Below are 25,392 nucleotides of genomic sequence, written 5' to 3'. Positions count from 1 at the left end.
AATTGCTTCTTTCAATTAAGAAATATCTCTAAGCTCAGGAAAATGGTGTCTCGAAATTATTTAGAGCTTATTATTCATGCTTTTGTGTCAACACGTTTAGACTATTGTAACAGTTTGTTTTCATGTCTAAACAAGAAGGAGTTACGTCGACTGCAGTTCGTACAGAACTCTGCAGCAAGAATTCTGACACAAGCTAACAGAAGGACTCATATTTCCCCAATTTTAAAGGAACTTCATTGGCTGCCAGTGTCCTTCAGGATCAATTTTAAAATTTTGGTTTTAACTTTTAGAGCTCTACATGGCCAGGCGCCTCCCTATATCTGTGACCTCATCCAGCCTTATGCCCCTGCCAGGGCTTTGAGGTCTGTGGACCAAAATCTGTTGATGGTTCCTCACACCCATTTTGCAACCAGAGGAGAGCGATCCTTCCAGGCTGTTGCTCCCAGGCTTTGGAATGGTCTCCTGCTCTCTCTGCGCTCACTGGACTCTGTCGATACTTTTAAAAGCCAACTTAAGGCTTTCTTTTTTACTCAAGCGTTTGCTTAGCTTTTAGGCTGCTCTGTGATCCTATGTTATGTTTTATGTTTTTATGTCTCGGCCATTGTCTGATGTTTTGTGTGGTGTACTCTGCTTTTATGTTGTGAAGCACCTTGTGGCTCTTGTCTGTGAAAGGTGCTATATAAATAAAATTTACTTACTTACTTACTTACATTGTGGCCAATCCGTACATGGAGCGAGTGGAGAAGACAGCCTTGACGTCGAGCAAGAATTTTAGCTGAGGAAGCTTCTGTGATTTGAAGCGAAACATCCTCACGTCAAGCAACCCAGTCCAGTCGAAGATTCAAGCTTCTCTACTGAGGATAAAGAGTGTTGGTTAACTCGATGACAGACTGTGTTCATGCACTTTACTCTGAGAATAAACTTATGGGATAACTTAACATGAATCCCAAAGACTTGAACTAAAGCCGCACATTTGGCTCAAAGTACGTCTCGTAAAAAAATTAAAAAAGGAATGTTGAGTTAGCGTGATTTTATCAGGACTTACCTCCAGGCTTTCCGGTGTCTCAGGTAAACTTTCCTCCAGTGGAAAACCGACTTCTACTCCAGTGTGCTCCTTGGAGAGGGTCGTCGTCTGATTATTTATCCATTAATTCATAAGTGAAGCTGGTTGGAGCCGCGCCGCTTCTGCTCATTTAGCTTCTCCTTGTAGAAAGCGCTCGTTGCTTCCCAGCGGTTTTTAATTTGCTCTACTGACCTGCTGACTCTGGATACAAGTCTGTGCTGCCAACTTATGTCCGTCAAGCTTTTCCACTTATTTTAAATTCTTTTAAAATGTTGAGGAGTGTTGTCTCTTGTAAAGTCCAGCTCTGTTTTTTCCGTCACCATTTCCGCAAACACAGAGCAGGAAGCGTCACGTGGTGATGTGACGTAACAGACATGCGCAGTAAGGCTCCTCACAGGCGGACAAACCAACGTGCCGTTTACATGAAAAGCGATCGAGTTAAAAACAGGGTTACACCACTTTCTCTAACCCGATCGTAATTTCGATTGGATTGGGCAAATCTAATCAGATGGAGCTGTTTACATGGCGTGATTTTGATCTGATTGTTTAATCTGGTTGTTCAATCAGATTACTTTTGGTCCATGTAACCGCAGCTAGTGTTAGCGGAGGCTCATTCACCCATAATCCCTTTGGCCTGTGTTTGTTACAAAACTTCAGAATTACTGCATTATTTAAAATTAAAAGATATGTGTTACATTTTAACTTTGTACAAATGACTGAATTGGCATTAATGGAGTTATTCTATCTAGATTAATTTTTAAAACTCAACACCATAAGTCATAACTGCTTTATTTTCCAAGACCTCTACCTCACAGTGACACTGCTATTTTCGGTTAAGGAGTAATAATGTATTTTTTACGTGTGTGTGTAGAGTTGAGCTTCACTGCTCCTCTCAGCTGCTTCACTGCTCTAAGCTATGTAGTAAACAGGAGCTTCCAGCAGTGGGCAGGGTGCACAAAGACAGAGGTGCTGACTTATTGTTTGGGTCTTTGGTCGTCTTTAATGCTATCAGAAGTGATTGTGGTGTTAAAACTCAAAATTAACTTGTTAGTAGTTGTTGCAAGTGTACCAGAGACAATACTGAAAGTAATCGGTTAGCTGTAGCTTCCGATAAATTTTTGAGTGGTTTATTGGTTTAGCTTCATAAAAGATAACTTTTCAGTTAGCTGATTAGGTGTTATCGAAGCCAACTTTTTGGTTAGCTGTGCTGACCACTAGAAATGTAAAAGAGTTATAACTGCAATATAACTCAGCCATAGAGTCATATTGTAGAAATATAATATTAAAGAGTTATAACTATAATATAACTCTGTGACTCAGCCATAGAGTTATGGACTTGGCTCTGCAAACAAAGCAAAATGAAGCAATGCCTCATAAGAGTCGGACTCTGCTATTACACGCTTCAGATACTGAGCTGCAAATCAGTTTGATCCTCTGGTCTCAATCCCACTTAACCACTGGACCATCACCTCCCCCAAACAAGAGATTACTTCAGGAGATTCAGGTAAGGCATACTACTTGAACTGGGAGGGGACGTTACCTATAATATTTGGCCGTGTGAAACACTTCTCTAGACACGTGCTCCTGGTATGATAGTAGACAGCAGGCGATCACATTCGACCTGTCTGTGAAAAGTGTCTAAGTGCTACACGAAAGTGACGTAACCTAGCAACACACATGGGTATTACTGTGCTGAACACCCCCCCCCCCGACAAACACACACACAAATGGTGTGTGTCGTCATCATCTGCCTCCCCCAACACAAGTGGCTTGTGGAGTGTGTTGCGCAGTGCGCTGTGTCCTGTACCACAGCTGGAGAACACACAGTGCACATGTGTCTGCACGCACTCACGCTCTCATGAAGACCAGCCAGCGTCTGAGCGCGCAGCACGGTGTGAAGCCGCCCGGCCACCTGATGTCACTTCCACTACGTAAATTGCAGTTTACATGACACAAAAAGAGTGGAAATAAAAGCAAACAAATAAGGGTGACAAAGGTGTGAACTCATTCTTGTGTGATTGCTTTGCTGTGGACACTAGCACATGTGATGTTACATGACAACACAGACAAAAATACGTCATACCAAACTCCATTTTGTAAGTTGTTATGGCGAAAATTAAAGACTTCCTCTTGCTCTACATTGTCTAATTTGTCTTTTTTTAAAAACACATTTATCTCCTTGTTGATTTTAGGGTTAGGGTTAGGGTTTAGGGTTAGGGTTAGGGTTTGTTCCCTCTGTTAATCAGACCTTTTGTAAATTGCAGGTTCGAATCCCGCGGGTGGCATGTATTTTTTTTCCTCCACATCAGCAGCGCGATGTGGTGCAACACATTTCAGCTAGTTTTTAGTTTGTTTTTTCCCCACATCAGCCGCGTGATGTGGTGCAGCATGTTCTAGCTGGTTTTTAGTTTTTATTTTTTCCCACATCAGTGGCACAATGTGGTGCAGCATGTTCCAGCTGTGTTCGTGCATGTGCACAAGCGTGCACGACACCATCGCCAATGTGTTGTGCACGCCTGTGCAACCGTGTGTCCCTCATGACAGCAGGTGGAATGTTTCGTGGTTCCCCATTTTGTGTTTGGTTTGCGCATTTTCTTCCGGTTTCTGTGTCTTTCATGTTATGTGTGAAGGGGCCTTTAATGTCAGTGTGTATAATTACAAATACAAATACACAAGCATACACTAACACGAGACAGATTTGTCAGTATTTGACACCTCTGAGTGAGAAAGTGTTACAGTTAAAGGTACCCAAAGGCTTGATAGTGTGGTATGAACACATTTGATTGGCGTTTTAATTAGAGCCCGACCGATATGGATTTTTTGAGGCCGATGCCGATAACGATATTTGGATGAAAAAATGCCGATAATCGATAAATCGGCTGATTTGCAGATAGCTGATAAATCAGCCGATGTTGTTATTTTTTTAATGAATAAAATGTTCTTTTTTGGACCCTTAACAAAAAAGGTATGAGCTAAAAGCTGAAGCTTTGTCCTCATATTGATTAACTTTATAACAGATAAGAATTTTCAAGTTCAAAAAATGCCATCAAAAATTAAACCTTTGTGAAATTAGCAAATACATATCCTTAAAAAGAGTTGTGGAATACATCTGATCTTGTACAGGATAAGGATATAGATCCTTATAAACTTACTTGTATGCTTTTGTCAGCCGATCAGTGCAGTGTGACGGCGAACTACGGGGGCCGGTGATGAATACATTTAAGCAGGGGTGTAAGCAGCTCTCAGTTGAATGGAGTCAGAGCTCCATCTCCTGGACAAACGGTGCAAGGAAATTTTACATTGCCGACACAAACATTATTTCAGTAACTGTCCTGTTTATGAGAAATTATAGGCGTTCTATCGGCAAAACTTCAGCCGATAGTGGGTACTTTGAAAAGGGCTTATCGGTCGGGCTCTAGTTTTAATGTGTGTTGACATTATGGTGACCTTGTGCACTGTATGCTACACTGGTCTTTTTCATGCCAGTCTTTTTTCATATAAGTACACAAAAAGTATGTTCTGTGTGATTAATGTGCTTGTAAATGCCTTTTCCTTTTCAGAAATAAAAAATCTTTCTTTAAATTGTTACTGTGTATTGTCTGGGAGACTGAGAGTAACTGAATTTCAATTCTCAATATATATGTGTATGCATTGCAGAATGGACAATAAAGTTGACTTGACTTGGCTTGAAATTCAACCAAAACGAGCATGTTTCTGCCCCCCCCCCCCCCCCCCCCCCCAAAAAAAAGTCTAATGGGGTTGTACCAGCTTGTCCTGATGTCATATTCAACAGAGCTGACGTGTCCAACAGCCAAAATGGTAAAATTTGCCAAAGCTCCTTGACAGGCATCTCATTATATCATCTGTAGCTGTCTACCGTGTGTTTGCACATACATGTGCTTACAGTGGCAGCAAACCTTTAAGGGTCAAAGTTAGAGTCAGAGCTCAGTCAGACAGTTGTACATGTTTCACAAGTACCGTAATGACGTTCCTGTTCTATATGTACTGTGTTTATATGCTTGCGTATGGGCGCACTTTTAGTTTAACTATGTAGGTTAAGAGGCTGGTGCAACCCAAAGATAGGACATGAAGACTGTGTATTTCGAGTAGGACTATGAGCCCATTGTGTCAGAGCATTGTAAAGGGCTGGAGGTGAGACGAGAACAAGGTTGACATTTAAGCTCTACTTTCCACTGCAGCTTTGTGGCACATTTCAGTGCAGTGTATCAGCTACTGGAGTACTTTTGAAAAGGCTTTATTCTTTAATTAAACTGTTCTTGTTTCATCCATGGAGTTGGTATGTTTCAGTCAGAATTTGGATTTCAGTGAGAGTGACACTGCTCAAAACAATTAAGGGGCCACCGTAGATTATTACATTTTTTTTTTTCACGGATCAGGGGACCTGGACTGAAACAAATGGGTGAAAATGATATTTGTCACTTATCAGTGCCAATTTTGAGACGGTTACATTGAATCTCATAGTGTTACCCACCCATTGTGAAATGGTAAATGGACTACATTTATAAAGTGCTTTTCTATCTGCATCAGATGCTCAAAGCGCTTTACACATCAATGTCTCACATTCACCCCGATGTGAGGCTGCTGCAATGCAAGGCGCTCGCTACACAACAGGAGCAACTAGGGGATTATGTAAATGAATAATTTCTCATGTTTTACTTTGCATATCATTTTTATTGAATCATAGGTGAAAACAGGTTCTCTGTAGCATGTATTGTCAGATCAGGTAAAAACACACTGCTTACAAAAGATAGATAAAAATATAGAGTAGACCAATTTTTGATGAAATCACCCAAAAACCTGGGGTAGCCCCTTAATTGTTTTGAGCAATGTATGGGAAGGGGGGTGGGGTGGTGGTGGTGGGTTATTTACCTAATATTAGTTAGCTAATGTTATGTAAGGCAGAAAAATGTAATTCTAATCTAAGGCAAATGTTAGAAACTAGCTGATCTTAGTATTCATCTCTGGACACTTTACAATCTAATACAGGACCTCTGAAGGGAAGAAAGTAAAAGAAAGTGCAGTAAACAAGCTAGATAGTGACTTACATTAAAATATTACAGCATCCTTTGGCTTGTGCCACACATGGGCCCAAAGACGTAAATAATCCATTGCAATAATGAGCGTGAGAAAAGCAGACGAGGTGTTGGTGTGGTTGACTTTAGGGGTGTCTGAAACTGAATTGCAAGAGTCTTTCTAGCAGGAATATGGGAAATATGTTGTAATTACAGGTAAGAATTATATATAAATGTTTTGACCTCTGTGATTTGAACCATGCTTTTAATCAAGTCAAGTCTGGGAGCATGTGTGGTTGGGGTGCATTGCCACATCTAACACACCTCAGAACTGCCCCAGGTTCTAAACAGCACCCCCCCCCCCCCCCCCCCCCCCCCCCGCTACCAACCCCACCTTTCCAACATAACCATCTATCTGCCACAGCTAGGTGAAGCGTATGTGAGATCCTGAACATTGAGGCACATTGGTGGTTCATGCACAGGGAAATATGCCACATGTCCAAATGATGCTCCCTCACAGTGCAAGTGACACTTCTCATCTGAATCTACCCATATGATACAAAGTCATTCCACTCATACCCAAGGATTCTCAGAAGAGGACTTGTACCAGGCAGAGACATCCAGGCGACTGGGTAGGCTAGTATCTCACTGGGCTGTGACAACACACAGTTTGGCGTTCACCGTTCACCATCCCCTCTTCTCAGTTATGGAGTGGTGCCCATGTGTCGTTTTATTTTTGAACAGACCAAAAAATTTGCATGGTAAACTCCCTCGCCAAATCGTTAGGCAGGTGCCTCATACCACACACCACGTAGTCTTTGTGACCCAGAACAGGCGCAACATGTGGGACAACTTGTGAAGGGTTGACACACACTTTTCCTTTTATATGATTGTAGAGGAACAGCACTTCTGGAAGAGGCCCGCCAGCCACCTGACTCTGCAGCTGGCCGGCACCTGCCTGCTGTGCACACACAACAGCAAGCCGGACATGTCCACGGAAGAGCTGCATGAACTGGATTCATTGTGTTTATTTATTTATTTTTCTGAGGACAGAAGTGGAAATTAAATTTAATGCTGCTTGCCGGTGGCCACACACTGTGCACGCATGGACGCATGCACGCATGCACGCATTCATTCTTTTCTTTTTATCTGAGCCCTTGCAAAGGATCACGGTGCCTGTGCATCCTGTCAATCACGTAGGAGCCGTGCCATCTAACGGAACTAAGTTTTATGTGTGGCCCAGCTGTGAATGCACAGTCTGGCTAAATAAATAAAAAGAGAAAAACAGTGAATCCAGTTCATGCATAGTTCATGCATGCAGTTCATAAAGCTTAGTTCCATTAGATGGCACGTCTCCTACATGGCAGGACAGGATGTGTCCAGCCTGCACGCCAGGTGTGCACCTACAAGAAGCATAAAAGTTAATTTCCACCTCTGGCGTCAGAAAAATAAATGGATGAATAAATAAATAGAGGTTAACACTATAAATCCAGTTCGTGCAGCTCCTGCGTCCAGCCCACTTACGTGCCTGTACATCAGGTGTTTGCCGACCAGGAGCATTAAACTTAATTTCCACTTTTTTCCTCAGAAAAATAAATAAATAGAGGTAAACACAATGAATCCAGTTCTGCAGCTCATCGGCGGTCAGACAGGACACAGCCCGTGCATGTTGGGTGGGTGCTGGCTGGCTACAGAGCTGGGTGGCTGGAGTCTGTTCGACAATTTTGGCTGCTTCCAGGAGTGCTTTTCCTCTCTGATCATATAATAGAAAAAGTGTGTGTCAACCCCTCACAAGTTGTCCCACATGTTGAACACATTCTGAGTTGAAGAGACTACACAGTGAGGGGATGTTTATCGTATGACTTTTTTGGTCTGTTCAAAAATGCAACCGAGGCAAAAAGACGGTGAAAGGCTGTGAACCTCACAACGAACCGCGCAAATTTCCTCGCAGATGCCGTTCAGACGCTGTCACAGCCCAGTGAGATATTAGCCTAAGATTCCACATGAGAAAGATGACGTCTTTTCGCCTGTTTTCATGTTCGTGCAATTTAGTGTCTCCGCCTATGCCTCCAGCAGTCGCGTCTTAGTAAGATACTGGCCTTAGCATTAAAGCAGAAAGCATAAGATTTGGATATTCATTCTTCTGCAAAGGTATTGGCATCGTCAAACACCTCTATCCAGCAACCTCAGGACTCCATAAACTCTCCCCTTCATCTCAAAGGTTGAGGACATGAATGTTACTGCTGAGATAGTACAACTATATCTGAAGGCTACTGTTATGGTACATGTCAGTTAAATCTGCCATACTTTAGAAAAGTTTTTTCCGTTCTTGCTTTGCCTCATTCAAATGGACTTCATTTTCCATCTCAGGAAAGCAGCATCTCTTGATCCTCAATGTATTCCAATCCCTGCACCATCAATAAGATCAGAAAAGACAAAGAGCACCACCAGTCAAAAGGGAGACATAAAATATAGGAGAGGCAATAACTTAGACAGTGTAGTACAATATATGCCACACAAGTGTCAAGCTGGAGAGAATTAAATTGGCTGTTTGTTCTCAGCCAGTGTTTCAGTCAGAGAGAATAGGTGCTGGCTGTTAAACTTTCCAATTACCTTGAGCAGATGATGCCCACAGGGCTCCATTTAGAGAGGTTGATACAGTTGTTGTTGTTTACTGGTATCTCTTATTGACTGTGCAGCCCAGCAGCACATAATATCAAAGAGGGAGAAGAACTAAAGTATAGGGCTTTAATTCTTACATACCAACCTCCATTGATCTATCTGTTGGGAAAGTGTCGGTACACGGACCCACAACAGGGGGCGCAAAGGAACGGACAATGGAGTAGGTCAAATAACAACACTTTACTGTTGTGAATGTGCACAACAAATACAACAGATTACAACAATAGATCAGAATCAATCCACAAAGGTGTTGTGTGGGCAGGCTCGAAGATAGGAGACACCTGTCCAAAGCAGAACCGGAACCACACGATTTCCTCCACCACCAGACCCCGGGAATACTGGAGCCGCCAAGTCCCGAACTCCCAGGTGGCCACTGCCTCCGCGTGTCGGACCTGGTACTGCTGGCGAGGAACAAAAACACAATTAAAGGTGGGCGCGTTTGCACCCAGTAATCCACACGGCAGGAAAGCTACCTCCACCTCTCGTTGGAAAAAAGGTCTGTTATCACTCACAAAAGTCACAAAAGGTTACTGTCAAGCAGTCAGCTGAGAATATTACCTTCCAGGTAGAACGATATCTCGGCAAAGAGGTGGAGACGTCGTCCTGCTGATGTACCCCTGCTGATTGGTAACAGCTGTTGCAGGTGATGCGTGACAGCTGTCACCCTAGCTGCTCCTGTGAGGCGGCTGCGCCCTCTGGTGCCTGGAGCCCGCACTCCAGGCAGGGCGCCCTCTGGTGGTGGGCCAGCAGTACCTCCTCTTCTGGCGGCCCACACAACACTATCTGCCCTTTATGCTCAGAGACAACATGCTGGATCTTCTGTTGAATATGTGAACAATACCAGACTCATCAGTAACATCTCAGTTTACAGGGTGAGAAGAAAAACACTGACAGTTCCAAGATGCTTGATAGGTACTGATGTGATACAATGTACTTTACTGACTCTTTAGGGAAATTTGTTTTGGGCTCAATGGTGTTGCATAAATCACAATCAATAACAGTCACCTTCAGAAAAGATAAAGCACCAAAGAGCAAACTGTAGAGCTGGCGTGCCCAACCAGTCAGTCGCGATCGACCGGTCAATTGCGGGCTGAGTTCCAGTCGATCGCATGAAAAAAACAAAAATCTGTCCCTGGACTCGAGAGGATTTAGTGCTGCTATAACAGACTGATGCAGTAGGTGGCAGCAATGCACCAACAAGGATGCCAGCTGCAGTTAAACGCCAGAGTAGAAGAATAGCTCTTCTTCTATGGTGGATAATAAAAACTCATGTTGTATTATTTTTTCATTTATTTGAATGGTAAATCCATTTGTCTTATCTGCAGTGCAAATGTGGCTTTACTGAAGAAAGGGAATTTGGAGTGCATTTCAGACGATTCACAAGAAATCGATGAAAACGATGCTAACTTCTAATGCTAACCCGGCTAAATCCCCTCTGCTCGGTCGAAAAATCCAGGAATTGAAAAGTCGGTGAGCAGCACAATGATTCATGGTCCATAAATATGAAGAGTAATGAATATGGCGAACAAGATTGCAGTGTTCTGTTCGGGCCAGGAGTCTGAGGACGCATTAATTCTGTTCGCAGCTGGAGGAGACACACATCTGCTGCACACAGATGTTAGGTGGCTCAGCAGAGGTATCCTGGCTGCTGTATCACAGTATTACGTTACTAAGCCATATACGAGGTCTATTAGAAAAGTATCCAACCTTATTATTTTTTTCAAAAACCATATGGATTTGAATCACGTGTGATTACTTCAGACATGCTTGAACCCTCGTGGGCATGCGAGTGTTTTTTCACGCCTGTCGGTTACGTCATTCACCTGTGGGCAGTCTTTGAGTGAGGAGTCACCCACCCTCTTGTCGTTTTTTTCATTGTTTAGGAATGGCTCAGAGACTGCTGCTTTGTTTGATCAAAATTTTTTCAAAACTGTAAGGCACAACTGAGTGGACACCATTCGATAAATTCAGCTGGTTTTCGGTAAAAATTTTAACGGCTGATGAGAAATTTTGGTCTGGTAGTGTCGCCGTAAGGACGGCCCACGGCGCCTGACGGCGATCTGCTCTTCGAGGTGGCAGCGTCTCGCCGTTTCAAGTTGAAAACTTCCACATTTCAGGCTCTGTTGACCCAGTAAGTCGTCAGAGAACAGAGAACTTTCAGAAGAAGTCGGCATGAGGCGTTTATTCGGACATTCCATTGTTAACGGACATTTTGCAATGAAAGAAAGTGCGGGCAGAGTCGCATGTCGGGCTGGACCCGACCGCGGGGGCTCGCGACAGGAAAAATACCTCCATTGGAAACCTTAACGGGCAAGTTGGAACATGCCCAAGCTGTTAAACAATTTCTCAGTTACTCACTTGTTGAAAGCCATCAAAAGCCGCCTGAATTTTACAAATGGTTTTCAACACGGAGGTGTTTTTCCTGTCGCGGCGCACACAGATTTGCCGAGTCGTCACAGAAACGACTCTGCGAATTTGCGCGCACGTCTTTCATTAAAAAATGTCCTTAAACAGTGGAATGTCTGCATAAAGTCCTTATGCCGGCCTCTTCTGAATCTTCTCTGTTCTCTCACGACGTCCTGGGTGAATTAAGCCTTAAATTAGGATGTTTTCAGGTCGAAACAGGCCAACGACGGCGCCTGGAAGCGCTACAGGACGTCCCGCTCCATGGGAAGTCCTTACACTGACAGAAACACCCCATAATCTCTCATCAGCCGTTAAACTTTTCACCGAAAACCAGCTTAATTTCTTGAATAGTGTCCACTCGGGTATTCCTCACAGGTCCAGAAAAATTTTTGATAAAGCAACGCGCGCCGTCTCGAGCAGCGTGTGAAACAAAGGAATTCAGCCGAGAGGGCGGGACCACATCTCACTCAAGGCCTGCCCACAGGGAAATGACGTCACCGCCATGCGTGAAAAAACTCACGCATGCGCACGAGGGTTCAAGCATGATTGGAGTAATCGCATGTCATTCAAATCCATATAGTTAAAAAAAATAAAAGGGTCAGTTTATTATCTAAGAGACCTCATATATTTATTTATAACACAAAACTGTCAAAAAGAGTAATAAATATAAGTGTAAACTTGTAAAGTGTAAACTTATTAAGTTTCCATTTATACTCCTGTGTTTAGTGGAGCAGCAACCTTACCTATTACTGCGGTGACGCATTAAACCTTCAACTAGGACTGAACTTAAAGCTAGATTGCCTGATCTTTTAGCTTCAACTTTGCAGAATTCTCAATCAGTAGACAGTCTGGTGGATAGTTTGAACTCAGTACTCAAAACTACACTTGATGAGATTGTGCGTCCTTTATTAAGGCCTTGCCTTCCCAAAGTGCAGTCGCCTTGGTTCAATGGTTACTTGCGGGACCTCAGGCAGAAGGCTGGAAGTCTGGAACGGAAGTGGCGTAGCTCCAAATTAGAGGTGTTCCACCTTACATGGCATGATGCAGTCATAGAGTATAAGCATGCACTATGGACTACGAAGCAGGCCTACTATTCGGATTTGATCAATAAAAACAAGCACAACTCAAAATTCTTGTTTGACACAATAGCATTTCTTATCCATGGACGGTCACCTGTTAGTCATTCTCCGTTTGTAGCTCAGGACTTCTTGGATTACTTTGAGAAGAAAATAGAAGACATTAGATTGAGCATATCTCAACATGCCTTGGTTCAATCATTGCACCCTGCTGTAGAGGTGGGTGTTATTAATGAGGTGACACCTAGATTTACAGAATTTGACACTATTTCACTAGATGCGCTGGCGAAGCTTGTGACGTCTACAAAAAGCACAACCTGCGTATTTGATCCTATACCAACAAAATTGTTTAAGGACCTGTGGCTCATTCTTGGGCCATCTGTGTTGGAAATTGTTCATCTTTCATTAACCTCTGGTTCTGTTCCTAGGTGTTTTAAATCTGCAGTGATTACACCATTGCTTAAGAAATCTGGTCTTGACCCTGGTATACTGAATATCAAATATATCAATAATCAATCGATATCAAATCTGTCATTCTGCTCTAAAATTCTGGAAAAAGTGGTTTCACGGCAGCTTGTGGACCATCTTACAGAGAATGATCTTTTTGAGCCACTGCAGTCTACTTTTAGAAAACATCACTCCATAGAAACAGCGCTTATTAGAGTGGTGAATTATTTTCTGCGTGCAATGGATTCGGACACCACAATGGTTTTAGTGCTTTTAGATCTTAGTGCTGCGTTTGATACTGTGGATCATCGTGTTTTACTTGATAGGCTGGAAAATTACTTTGGGATTACTGGAAGTGTCCTTGCTTGGTTATCGTCATACTTGTCCAGTTTTTTTTTTCCAATATTTATTTCATTCATTTAAAAGAAAAACAGAAAAGCAGAAATGAGTATATTACAAGACATTGAATGAAAAGGAGCAGAGGGAAGAACAAGTCTTATATTTTCTGGCCCTTTTTACAATACAATCTTTCAATTTTAAGCATCATTATTCAACATTATTTAACAGATTACATTTTTTGACTTTGTCACATACCACTGACTTATTTCATAATTTTAGCCATTATTTAAAAGATTACATTTTTAACAGGTTACATTTTAGACATTATTAACATATTAGATTTTAGACTTTGTCACAACCCACTGACTTATTTCATAGTTTCATACTTACTTAACACATCTAGTTTAATACGTTTTTTAAATAATTTAAGTGACCTTGATTCTTTGATTTCTTTGTTGAGGTTGTTCCATAATTTTACACCATTCACTGCAATACTCCTTTACTTTGGTTCTGAATCTTGGTTTTTTAAAGACTTCTATTCCTTTCAAATTATAACTACTTAGTCTTTTTTCAAACATATTTTGAATGTTTATTGGTAAGGTATTTTTATTAGCTTTTTTGCATTATTTGTAATATTTTCAAATCAACTAAATCATGAAATTTAAGTACCCTATACTTAATGAAGAATGGATTAGATGGATCTCTAAAACGACTATTGCTAATCATTTTTAAAGCTCTTTTCTGCAGAATAAATAATGGTTCTGTATAAGTTTTACATGTTGATCCCAGATTTCTACACAATAAGTTAAATATGGGACAATCAATGAATTGTAAGTGTTAATAAACCATAACTATTTAAAGAAAATTTTACTTTATGCAAAACAGCAATGGCTTTCGCTGTTTTTCCTTTTATGTAATTTATGTGTGACTTCCATGTAAGATCTTCATCAGTCATGACTCCTAGAAATTTCGTTTCTTTTACCCTTTGTATGTCCATTCCATCTATTTTTAATGACACATCATTTTTTTCCACTCTGTCATTAAACAATATGAAATTTGTCTTATTAAGATTTAGTGACAATCTGTTTATATCAAACCAATGTTTAACTTTTTCCAACTCTGTATTTATCACTTGTACTACTTCCTGTATATCTGATCCAGAGTAAAATAATGTTGTATCATCAGCAAATAATATGCTGCCAAGTGCTTTAGATACATTCACAAAGTCATTGATATACAAAATAAACAGTTTGGGTCCAAGTACCGACCCTTGTGGTACTCCATAAATAATGTTACACAATTCTGATTTAGTATTATTTATCTGAACAAACTGTTTTCTATTTTCTAAGTAGCTTTTTACCCACTGATGTGCAATACCTCTAATTCCATATTGTTGTAACTTGTGAAGCAATATTGAGTGGTCTATAACATCAAAAGCTTTTTTCAGGTCAATAAAAATACTTACGAAATAATCCTTATTATCTATTGCTGTTGATATTTTCTTTGTTAATTCCATAATTGCCATAGCTGTCGAATGTTTTGTTCTGAATCCATACTGAGCATTATTTAAAATATGATGTTTCTCAATGAATTTGTCCAATGTTGTCACAAAAACTTTTTCCATAATTTTAGAAAACTGTGGAAGCAATGACACTGGCCTGTAATTTGAAAAATTATTTTTGTCTCCATTTTTATATAATGGGACTACCTTGGCAATTTTCATTTCATCTAGGAAAATTCCTGTTGACAGAGACAGATTACAAATGTAAGTGAATGGTTCAATAACAGTTTCTATTATACTTTTTACAGTCATCATGTCTAAATCTTCATAGTCAGTTGATCTTTTGCTTACACAGTTTTTTTTCCAATATTTCTTATTTCATCTTTTTCCACATTGTCAAGGAAAATACTATTGACCGTATTTACAAGTGTATTTAATTCATCTTCTACTATTAGTTTATTTCCCACCAGACTTGATCCCCCATTTGATAAATAATCATTAAACTCATTTGCAACTTCTTTTATGTCATATATCTCTTTATTTTCCTTGACAAAGTAATTTGGAAAAGTTGATTTCACTCCATCACTTTCAATCACACTATTTATAATTCCCCATGTTGCCTTTATATTATCTTTACTCTTATTTAATTGTTCACTATAATAATCTTTTTTTGTTTCCTAATTATTGTCAATAGTTTATTTTTATATTTTTTGTATCTGTGTTCTGTTTCCTTTGTTTGCATTTTTAAAAAGCACCTATATAAATAGTTTTTCTTTACACAAGCATTTTTATTCCCTTAGTCAGCCATGGTTTATTTACTCTTTTCTTACTAATTTTTATTAATTTACAGTTTTTATTATATGATTTCATCAGTATTTTCATAAATACATTAACGTCGCCGACATAAACTTCTTCCCAATTTTGATTTTTAAGGTCATAATTTAATGCCTCTAAGGCTTTTACTGACTTATCTCTTTTAAAATTTATAACAGTTTTTTTCTTGTACCAATTTTTGTATTTAAATATTGAAAAAACTGGTAAATGATCACTAAGATCTGTCATCAAGATCCCATTCTTAATAATTTCATCTGTTCTATTTGTGAATATGTTGTCAATTACAGTTGCACTTTGCGATGTAATTCTGGTTGGTTTTGTTATCAAGGGGAATAAACCCAAACTATACATTGAATTCACAAAATCACTTGTTCTTTGGCAACTGGAGCTTTCTATATTAATGTTAAAGTCTCCGCACATAAAAAGTGTTTTGTTTTTGATTTGATGGAATAATTCTATTATTTTATCTGTAAATTTCACAGCGCAAGAGTCTGGTGCTCTGTATACACAACTGATTAGAATATTCTTAGATGTTTCATGTACAATTTCCACTGTTACAATTTCTATGACATCATCTATAATTGTCATTTCCTCTACAGTTGTACGTCAGATCTGTTTTTGTGTACAAAGCAATACCTCCGCCTTTTTTTTATCTCTTCTGTTTACAAAATACAGCTCATATCCCTCCATTTGAACATCAGCCATGAGGTCATCTTTAAGCCAAGATTCTGTGAGTGCAACAATGCTGAATCTATTTTTAAACTGATTTAAATAATCTTTTATTTTTGACATTTTACAATACAAGCTTCGGCTGTTTATATGTATGAGTGACAGGGTATCTTTTGTAATTTTTTCACTATTTAGCTGTTCTTCCATATAATACTCACAACCAATTGTTTTTAAGTCAAATATACTTTCATCAATGTTGGTGTCATATATTTTATCATCTGTTTCCATGTTTGATCTGATTTTTGTTGGTCAAATTACCAGCTGGCATCATACTTAATTGTCTATTCAGGTCTGTATTTTGTAAGGTCATCCATGTTTTTGATTTGTATACCATTTGTTCCTTCTTTCACTCTAATCCACACCCTACAGTTCCAGACCCATGTAGCAACAATGTGTTTCTGTTTTTTTAGTAGTCTTGCTTCTCTAGCAATATCTGCATTTTTTTTCGTTAGATGCTCATTTATATAGTCACTTGTTCCTTTCAGATTCTTTGCCTGTCTTAATAATTCATTTTTGTATTTTCTGCTTGTAAATCATATAATAATGTTAGATAGTTTATTTTTACTATCTTTGGATGGAATAGTATGACAGTCTGATATAGTGTCTTGATGGATGACAACACCTTTTTGATATAAAAAATTTGTAACTTCTTGTTCCAATGTTTGAAGTTCTTCAGGTGGTGCATCCTCCCCATTGGCTCCACTAGAATCCACTACCCTTGCATAAGACCGATGTTTTGTTTCTAAACCAGATATTATAACATCATCTTTTCTAGAGTATTGTTCAAGTCATCCACACGTTGTTCAAGCTTCTTAATAATCTTGGCCTTCTCTTTAACAAGATTTTTGAGCTCTTTAATCTCCTCCGTCACCTTGTCTAGATTAGACATGTCTTTTGATATACGGTTTAATGAAGTCTTTATCTCCTCTATGTCTTCCTCAAGTTTATCCGTTTTCTTAGGTGGTGCCATGATGACTATTGTGGTTTAGTACTGGCCACTATTAATTGTGAAACAATTCTCACTTATAGTTTCCACCACCACAGGTCTGGTCGCCACACACCGACCCGCCCCGATGTTAACCTCGGATATAGCCGCCACCAGCCTTATTGTGTTATGTATAATAACACTACCTCTGGCCTTGGTGAAATGAAATTTGGGGTTCCAAAGGGGTCTGTGTTAGGCCCCTTGCTTTTCTCACTTTATATAGCGACCCTTGGGCATATTCTGCGGCATTACCGGATTGCCTTTCAATTCTATGTTGATGATACTCAATTGTACATGCTGATAACTGCTGGTAATCTTACCCGTATAAAATCCTTAGAAGATTGCCTTGTATCTGTGAGAATTTGGTTGTCTAGTAACTTCCTACTCTTAAATTCTGATAAGACTGAAATGATGGTTCTTAGTCCAGCCAGACATCGGTATCAATTTGACCTGTTGGCACTTAATTTGGGTTCGTGTGTTATACATCATACGGACAAAGTGAGAAATCTTGGGGTAGTTTTTGATCCTTCATTATCCTTTGGCCCCTACATTGCAGATGTTACGAGGACTGCCTTCTTCCATCTGTGAAACATAGCGAGGATTTGTCCCATCCTGTCTATGGCTGATGCTGAGACTTTGATACATGCATTTATTTTTTCCAGATTGGATTATTGTAATGCTTTATTTTCTGGTCTGCCACAGTCTAGCATTCAGGGTCTTCAGTTAGTGCAGAATGCTGCTGCCAGACTTTTGACACAAAGTAGAAAGTTTGACCACATTACACCCATTCTGGCGTCCCTTCATTGGCTTCCGGTTTCTGCCAAATCAGATTTTAAAGTCCTGTTGCTGGTCTATAAAATTGTTCATGGACTGGCTCCTTTCTACGTGGCTGACTTGGTTAAGCCCATGTACCTGCGTGGCCCTTGCGTTTGCAGGGCGCAGGGCTTTTGTGTGTTCCAAGGGTGAATAAAACGTCTGTGGGGTATAGAGCCTTCTCCTACCATGGCCCTACTCTTTGGAATGCTCTACCTGCAGTTATTAGGCAGTCTGCCACGGTGGAGACTTTTAAATCAAAACTGAAGACCCACTTTTTTAGACTGTCTTATCATTCATCTGTTCTGTTTTTATGTTTGCTTTGTAATTTCTTTTTATTCTACTGTGTTTTACCTTTTTATTGTGCTCTTTTGATTTTAAATTTTGATTTTAAATTACTTTGTGTTGTCATAAATTGTGTGTTATGTGAAGTGCCTTGGGGCGACTGTGTCGTGAGATGGCGCTATATAAATTAATAAAGTGAAATTGAAATTGAAAGATGGTTGACTATATCATCAGAGCAGTAAATTGATTAGTCTGTGTGAACACTGCGATCGCTGCTGCTGCTGCGTTCAGGTACCATCGGAAATTACAGCTTGTTTGCTTGGATTTTTTTTTTTATGTGGGTGGGGGGGTCTGCTTCACTGGGCTCAGGCATCTTATATAGGCCAGAATTATTTTTTTTGTGTGGATACAATGATTTTTTTTTTTTTTTTACCAAAAATAAAACCAAAACCATGCACCTGCCACAAGCAACTGCTGAGTTTGAAACAACAAAAAAGTCCTGTAATTTCCGACGATACCTGAACACAGCAGTGTTCTGCACAATGTTCACATGGAGTGATCAATTTACTGCTCTGATGATGTATTCAGTCATCTTTACATTTATCTCTATTACCCCTTTTGACAGTTTTGTGTTATAAATCTGTATATCTGGCTTAGTAATGTAATACAATTGATACAGCAGCCACCACAGCACACAAGCTGTTTTTTTTCAGGCCTCCTGCACAGTCCTGCCATCTTTTCAGCTCCTGTCCATCCTGCACCTTTTGGTCCAGCCCTTTCTGGAATGGTCTTCTGCCTGAAATTAAATAATCTCTGAAACATTCAAATCATGCTGAACATGCACAGCTTTTGGATTTGAAAGCAAGTTTAAAAGCAAATTACATGTGCTATCAAGCAGGTTGCAACAGTGTGACCTGCAGAACTTTCCACACATGGCCACAGAACTTAAGCACCAGGACAAAGACCTTCGAGCCTAAGAGTGCACGTTATGATAATCACATGCAAAGCATCTTGTCAGAATTTGACAGGTGCTTCACTGACTTTGCCTCCAAAGAGCCTGTTGTCAGTTTTCTCTGTTTTCCATTTGGGGAAAATACAGATGTGGACTGTATATCGTCCAAGGTGGCATCACTCTTCAACCTGGATCCTCACACTGAAAAATGACATTGAGCTCAAATCCAGAGCAACAGCTGACATGAATGTCCAAATCTGGAATCTAATGCAGACAGAGAGAGCCTGAGTGCCTGCTTACAGCTGCACTCAGCTCCTACTGTCTGGACTATGAGAGACCAGCTTCCTCCTCTCTGGGCCAAAAGTCCCACTAAGGTAGGGAACAACTTTTCCAACTTGAGGCCAGTCCTAGGCAGACTTGCGCTTATTCTTTTCCACCATGCACATTTCCTTCAGTGATGCATTATTATTGTTAAAACCTGTAAGGAAAATTGTTATTATATTGGTGCACAATATATTGCGGCTACGCTGTGGCGTTCCATATTCAATTTTACATTCAATTTTATGCCATTAACTTTCAGTTCTGTTATCATTATATATAGTATACAAATAATGAATGTTTATGAGTTCAATGTTACAAATATTTCACTGAATTAAATATTCGTCCCACTGAAAGAATGTAAAACATTCATTATTTGTTTTATATAATGGTTAAAATAGATCCTTGTCATTTGATATTTTATTAATTTATTAACAACAGAAAAGGGACTTATATTGGTGTTCCACAGGTGCTTAACAGTCCAACACAAACTTTAAATCAGAGTCCTAAATTGTTATCAGTAGTGCGTGATGCTGTCCACTGACTTTGTGTGCAGACTGCCGCCTCACTCCAGCAAAAAACTACATCAGAAATTTGTCCAGCCTTTCATCTTAACTTCACCCTAACAGCTCTTCATGCCTCCAGATGGCTTATGGCATGGTGGATTTGTTTTTTTTTGCGTTAGAAGAATTAGCAGCGTCAGTTAGGTCCTTCAAATCATTGTCCACCAGCAAAACAAACTCTGCCATGTTTAGCTAAAGCTGCCCCCAGCAGTGTGAGCGTGCGTGGCGGTCGGGGTGTGCAATAGCACATTTCATATAGCTCCAAAATTGCACGCTAAAATGAACTGTTGCATGGGCAGTGAAACACTAATGGTACAAATAATCCATGTCACGTGACATACAAGCCACCAATCAAATGACAAGGATCCACTCAGTTGTTATATAATAAGTATTATGTTCAGTTAGCTTTATAAAGATAGCTCAAGGGAATATGATACTAACTGCAGTTAAGTTTAGAATCAGCTGCCCAGTTCCATTCTGGGTGTGGTTACCCTTGATGCATCACGCAACACCATTTTGTCGGGCAGCTCACTGCAGGCAAAAGCCAAAGCTGAAGCAGGAATGTTCAAAATGTCTTTTAAAAATGGTGTAAACACCTCCATTTCAATGTCCTGCTCATGCTACAGTGATTCTTTGAATGAAGCCACATTTGCCTGCTACAAGATGAAGCTAAAGGCGATTGATGGCATTGATCCTGAGGAGGTAGAAGCTTGTAACTGGAGTTTGGACATAGTGTTATGTGTCGGACGCGGTCGGAGCACGTTTGACAGGACCCAGCACGAAATAAGCAGAGCACGGTTCAAAAGATAACAGAATTTAATAATCATAATAAGTGCAGTGATAAACAACCAAAAATGTCCGCGGTCTGGTGAGGTGAAAACACGGCGCGCTCTCAGCAGCGCAAACGGTCCGGAGCCACAGCAGTTCGGACCCAGGGACCCCGCCGACACCCCCCCAGGTGGCCGCGACATACCGAGTCTGTGAAGAAAGAAAACATGAGGTGAGTCCAACACTCTCCACCCAGAGAGACACAGCTCAAAAGGGTGCACACAATCAGCAAACACTTCCTGGCTTAAATATATCTCAGCTTCTCACCCTGCAGGCACGGAACAACTCAGTTCAAATCTCCACTGCAGCAGAAGCTGATTAGACAATTAGCATAACGTGACAGCTCAATAACACAAGGTGTGAGGGACACCAAATCCACTGTCATTACTTCATAAAAGTCACCAAAACCAAATTACCTCAGGAAGTGTGTTGAAGAGCGTGAGACCTCACCCAATCCTCCTTCACAGACTGTGGCGTCAAACCTGGAGCGGTCTCTGCGTCCGTAATGGTGAGATTGTTCTCCTGACGTCGATCTCACACGTCTGCTCACAAGGTCGAGTCTCTGGCCAACACACACTGTGCATTCAAGGCTTAAGTGCAACATGCTCTAATCAAGACAAATGCACCACAGCTGTGAGTCCTGATGACCTGCACGTGATAAGCCTCAGGTGTTCAGGGTTAGGTTTAGGTCCTAATGCTCAGCCACTCAGTCCTGAATGCATACCACCTAGTGGGAGAAACAAACAAAAACCAAGCCAGCCAAACACCCCAGCACACAACACATAGTTTTTTTTATCATGAAAAAAATATCTGAAGTTTTGAAAGCAATGAGTTTTGCAGACAGTGTTCAATTTTATGTTCCCAACATAGATTACCAGCTCAAATAAGTTTGAAGAAAAAAGTCCCCAAAATGCCACATTTTTTTCAACAGGTTGCGAGTCACATCACATCACAGAAGCATCAGCCTCTGACCATATCACCTCATCGCATTACCAACCCACAACCACAATTAAAGTCTTAGGATTGAAATCACCGTATGTTGTTTTAGAAAAACTGTTGTGTATATTTTTGATTATTTTGATGAAATTTGATGTTTAAGGTTTGTACTCTGCCACGGACCGGTTAGCCAAGTTAGTGATGCCTTCACTATACTATATTTGGGGCGTCTTTAAATTAAGTTGAGCTAAACTTTACAATATCTCTAAAGCTATTAGAACACAATTAGTATATTATTGCATCTTATATTACTTTGCTCATTCTAGAATTATCCACCAAAAACACTTACCTGTGATAAAATGCTCAGAGCACACTTTTGTAATGCCATTTGCTTGGATCACGGTTGGAATTTGCTTCCCTGATCTGAACTAACCACAGCAGGTGTCACTAACATAAAAACGCCTACATCAATTCTCCTTGATGTATAACGACTGTCAGGATCTCAAAAAAATCTTAGTGACCTCTTGCCTGCATTTCTATGGTTTGTACACCTGAACACCATGCATGAATTAACCATGGTCACTCGTATTATGTTTACGTTTTCTGCCCTACAATATGGAGGCATGCTAGGAATCATGGGTATCCACCCCAGAATGGAATGGGGTCTAGTCATGTTTACATTCAGTTGGCTTCTTTGTTTTGACTTCATACTCTTTTTTATTCTCAGTTGGCTAAATATCTACTTTGTTAGCTTTATATTCATTTTTTATGTTTAGTTAGCTTTCTATTCAGGTAGCTTTAAAAATTTTCCATTTACTGTGAGTAATATCTACATTAATAGTACAGTCATATTAAGCTTCAACGTTTAGAATCATGCAAGAATCTGTTAACAGTTAAGAAAAATTAAATCACATTTCAGACTCATTATGAGCACCTATATGGTGTATACTTACAATATGCGCACACTGTCCTACTACACAGACAGATACTGACCTTGAGTTAATCCCCCTGTGAGTCACTAACCTTGGGATGGAAAGATACTGGTGGGAAGAATGGATGGATGGGAACAGAAGGTAAAGACAGTAGCAGTGGAAGAGTAACAGGACATCGGTGAATATGTGCTCAGGTGTGGGATATGGCAAGATGGATTACCTGATCTACCAGGTAATTTATCACTGTCAGGAGGGCAGGCAGGGGGAGTGGAAAGTAGGAAGGGAGTAAAATAAGGGAAAGAGTGAAATGAGAATAGGAGGGAAAGAAACCTATGAGTGGCATAAAAAGAAACCAGGGAATAACATGAACTGAAACTTCAGGGAAGTATAGAATATAAACAGGTCATGTTAAAAAATGAAAAAAGAATTAGGTTTTTTTTGTAATCAGAGATTTTTTTTTTTTTCAACAGGAAAAGATGTGGTTCCTGAGCAACAAAACATGGACACGATAAGAGCAGTTAGTTAAAGTAACAAAAAGTATTAAAACTTCACACGAAGGAAAAAGAAAAAGAATGACTCTATAATATTCAACACGATTCAAAGAGTCTTTATTTTCACATGATGCAGGCCCATTCCTGTGTCACTCAACTCAACAACAGCTATTGAGTTTGTAATTTTATACTGGTGGGAGAAAAGTTTGTATTGGGGAAAAACATTCTATACTTTTGCTATTTATTACATTTGCACAGTATTTTTAATTTGTTGCAGTTTTATACAATAAATGTTCTAAAATATGTCTGTACTATGTTAGACATGTCTTAGTTAAGAATACATTAATAGCTTCCATGCAGTTGCTGTGCCAGTATTTCACCCTTTCAGGAGATTTTACACTGAAATTTTAAGAAACACTAATATTGTTGTGTGGGCCGCTGAAGAGGAGGTACTGCTGGCCCACCACCACCAGAGGGCACCCTGCCTGGAGTGCGGGCTCCAGGCACCAGAGGGCGCTGCCACCTCACAGGAGCAGCCGGGGTGACAGCTGACACTCATCACCCATGACAGCTGTCACCACTCATCGGATCAGCATCGGTATATCAGCAAGACGTCATCTCCACCTCTTTGCCGAGATATCGTTCTACCTGGAAGGTAACGTACTCAGCTAACTGTGAGACACTAACCTTTGTGACTTTGTGCGTTGTTTAGCAGACTCCTTTTTCCACGAGAGGTGGAGGTAGTTTTCCTACCGTGCGGATTGCTGGGTGCAAACGCGCCCACATTTAATTGTTTCTTTGTTCCTCGCCAGCAGTACCAGGTCCGACAAGCGGAGGCAGTGGCCACCTGGGAGTTCGGGACTTGGCGGCTCCAGTATTCCCGGGGTCTGGTGGCGGAGGAAATCGTGTGGTTCCGGTTCTGCTTTGGACAGACGTCTCCTATCTTCGAGCCTGCCCACACGACACCTTTTGTGAATTGACTTTGTCTATTGTTGTAATCTGTTGTATTTGTTGTACCCATTCACAACAGTAAAGCGTTGTTATTAGACCTACTCCATTGTCCGTTCATTTGCGCCCCCTGTTGTGGGTCCGTGTACCTACACTTTCCCAACAAATATACTGTTGTTGCTTCAAATGATACATGATATAAATTTAAATTTACAACACAGTAGTCTCTTTGCACTAGTTGACCAAGCATGGTGCTAATATCTCCAGATATGAACACTTCTGGGCTAACACTATATTGAGTCTGCTTTTCCAAAGTCTGGCTATTAGTCCCTGATACCACAGTGGTGTCCTCTAATTATTACTGCAAATTAATATCTTTATTAATATTAACAGTTACCTTTAGCAAGTCTACAAAAACCCACATATGCTACTACCTGACACTTATTAGACAGAATATACATCGGAAATGCAGGAAGTGTGTGATATAAATTTATGTCATCATTGGACTGTGAGACTATTGTACTGGAATGATATTATTTAAGTGCATCATCTCATTGTTTAAAGTGTTTCTTGGTTGCATGTTCAGTTATGTAGTTTTCAAGCAGACACCAAGGTGCAGAAAACACTGTCTTCAGCTCGACAGAATGCAGAAAGCATTTTACATTAAATCCTCTATAACTACGTAGTTAGTGATGGAAATTAATGTTTGCATTGCTATGGCAACACAAATATTTGTTTTTATTAGTTTATGTCAGCGTAACAAGAGAGTGTGCATACACGCGATTTCTTTTCAACCAGATGTATCCATATGAGAAGATCCACATAATTGGGCATGTATGCAGATATGTGTATGTGTATGTGTGTGTGTGTGTGTGTGTGTGTGTGTGTGTGTGTGTGTGTGTGTGTGTGAGATTCAGTCATGGTATTCAAGTAGATTTAGTCAGGTCAGTGGGACTGAAAAGCTTGTGTGCCTGGATGAAATGCAAAATGTGTTCAAGGAACTAAAGAAGTGACCTAACTCAACCTACCTGACTACTTCTAATTAGATCATATTGAAGAATGACCTTATTGGCTCTCTCAAAGCGCGGTAACGCTCAGAGCTATGGTTTAACAAAGACATTTTTAGGCTTTTGTTTTCTTTAAAACTTTTCTTTAAAAGTGTGCCACTGTATGTGTGTGTCCTCGGTAAAAATATGACACATTACAAATACTAACGCTTTTTTCCACTCAA

General features: G+C 40.2%; 1 protein-coding gene and 1 long non-coding RNA gene across 3 annotated transcripts in view; both read left to right on the top strand.

The window, feature by feature from the left end:
- The window catches only part of kif26ba (kinesin family member 26Ba), a 430,401-nt gene that overhangs the window by 54,111 nt on the left and 350,898 nt on the right, over positions 1–25,392 (top strand). The window lies entirely within an intron of this gene.
- Positions 1,574–23,734, top strand: LOC117525990. The gene is made up of 3 exons (XR_004565186.1): positions 1,574–1,659; positions 8,109–8,113; positions 23,724–23,734. It is a non-coding gene; the product is annotated as an uncharacterized LOC117525990 (long non-coding RNA).

The sequence above is a fragment of the Thalassophryne amazonica genome, chromosome 2, assembly GCF_902500255.1.
Source record: "Thalassophryne amazonica chromosome 2, fThaAma1.1, whole genome shotgun sequence".
NCBI classification, from domain to species: domain Eukaryota; kingdom Metazoa; phylum Chordata; class Actinopteri; order Batrachoidiformes; family Batrachoididae; genus Thalassophryne; species Thalassophryne amazonica.
Note: the sequence above shows the minus strand (reverse complement) of the source record. Positions and strands in the feature narration are given on the sequence as shown.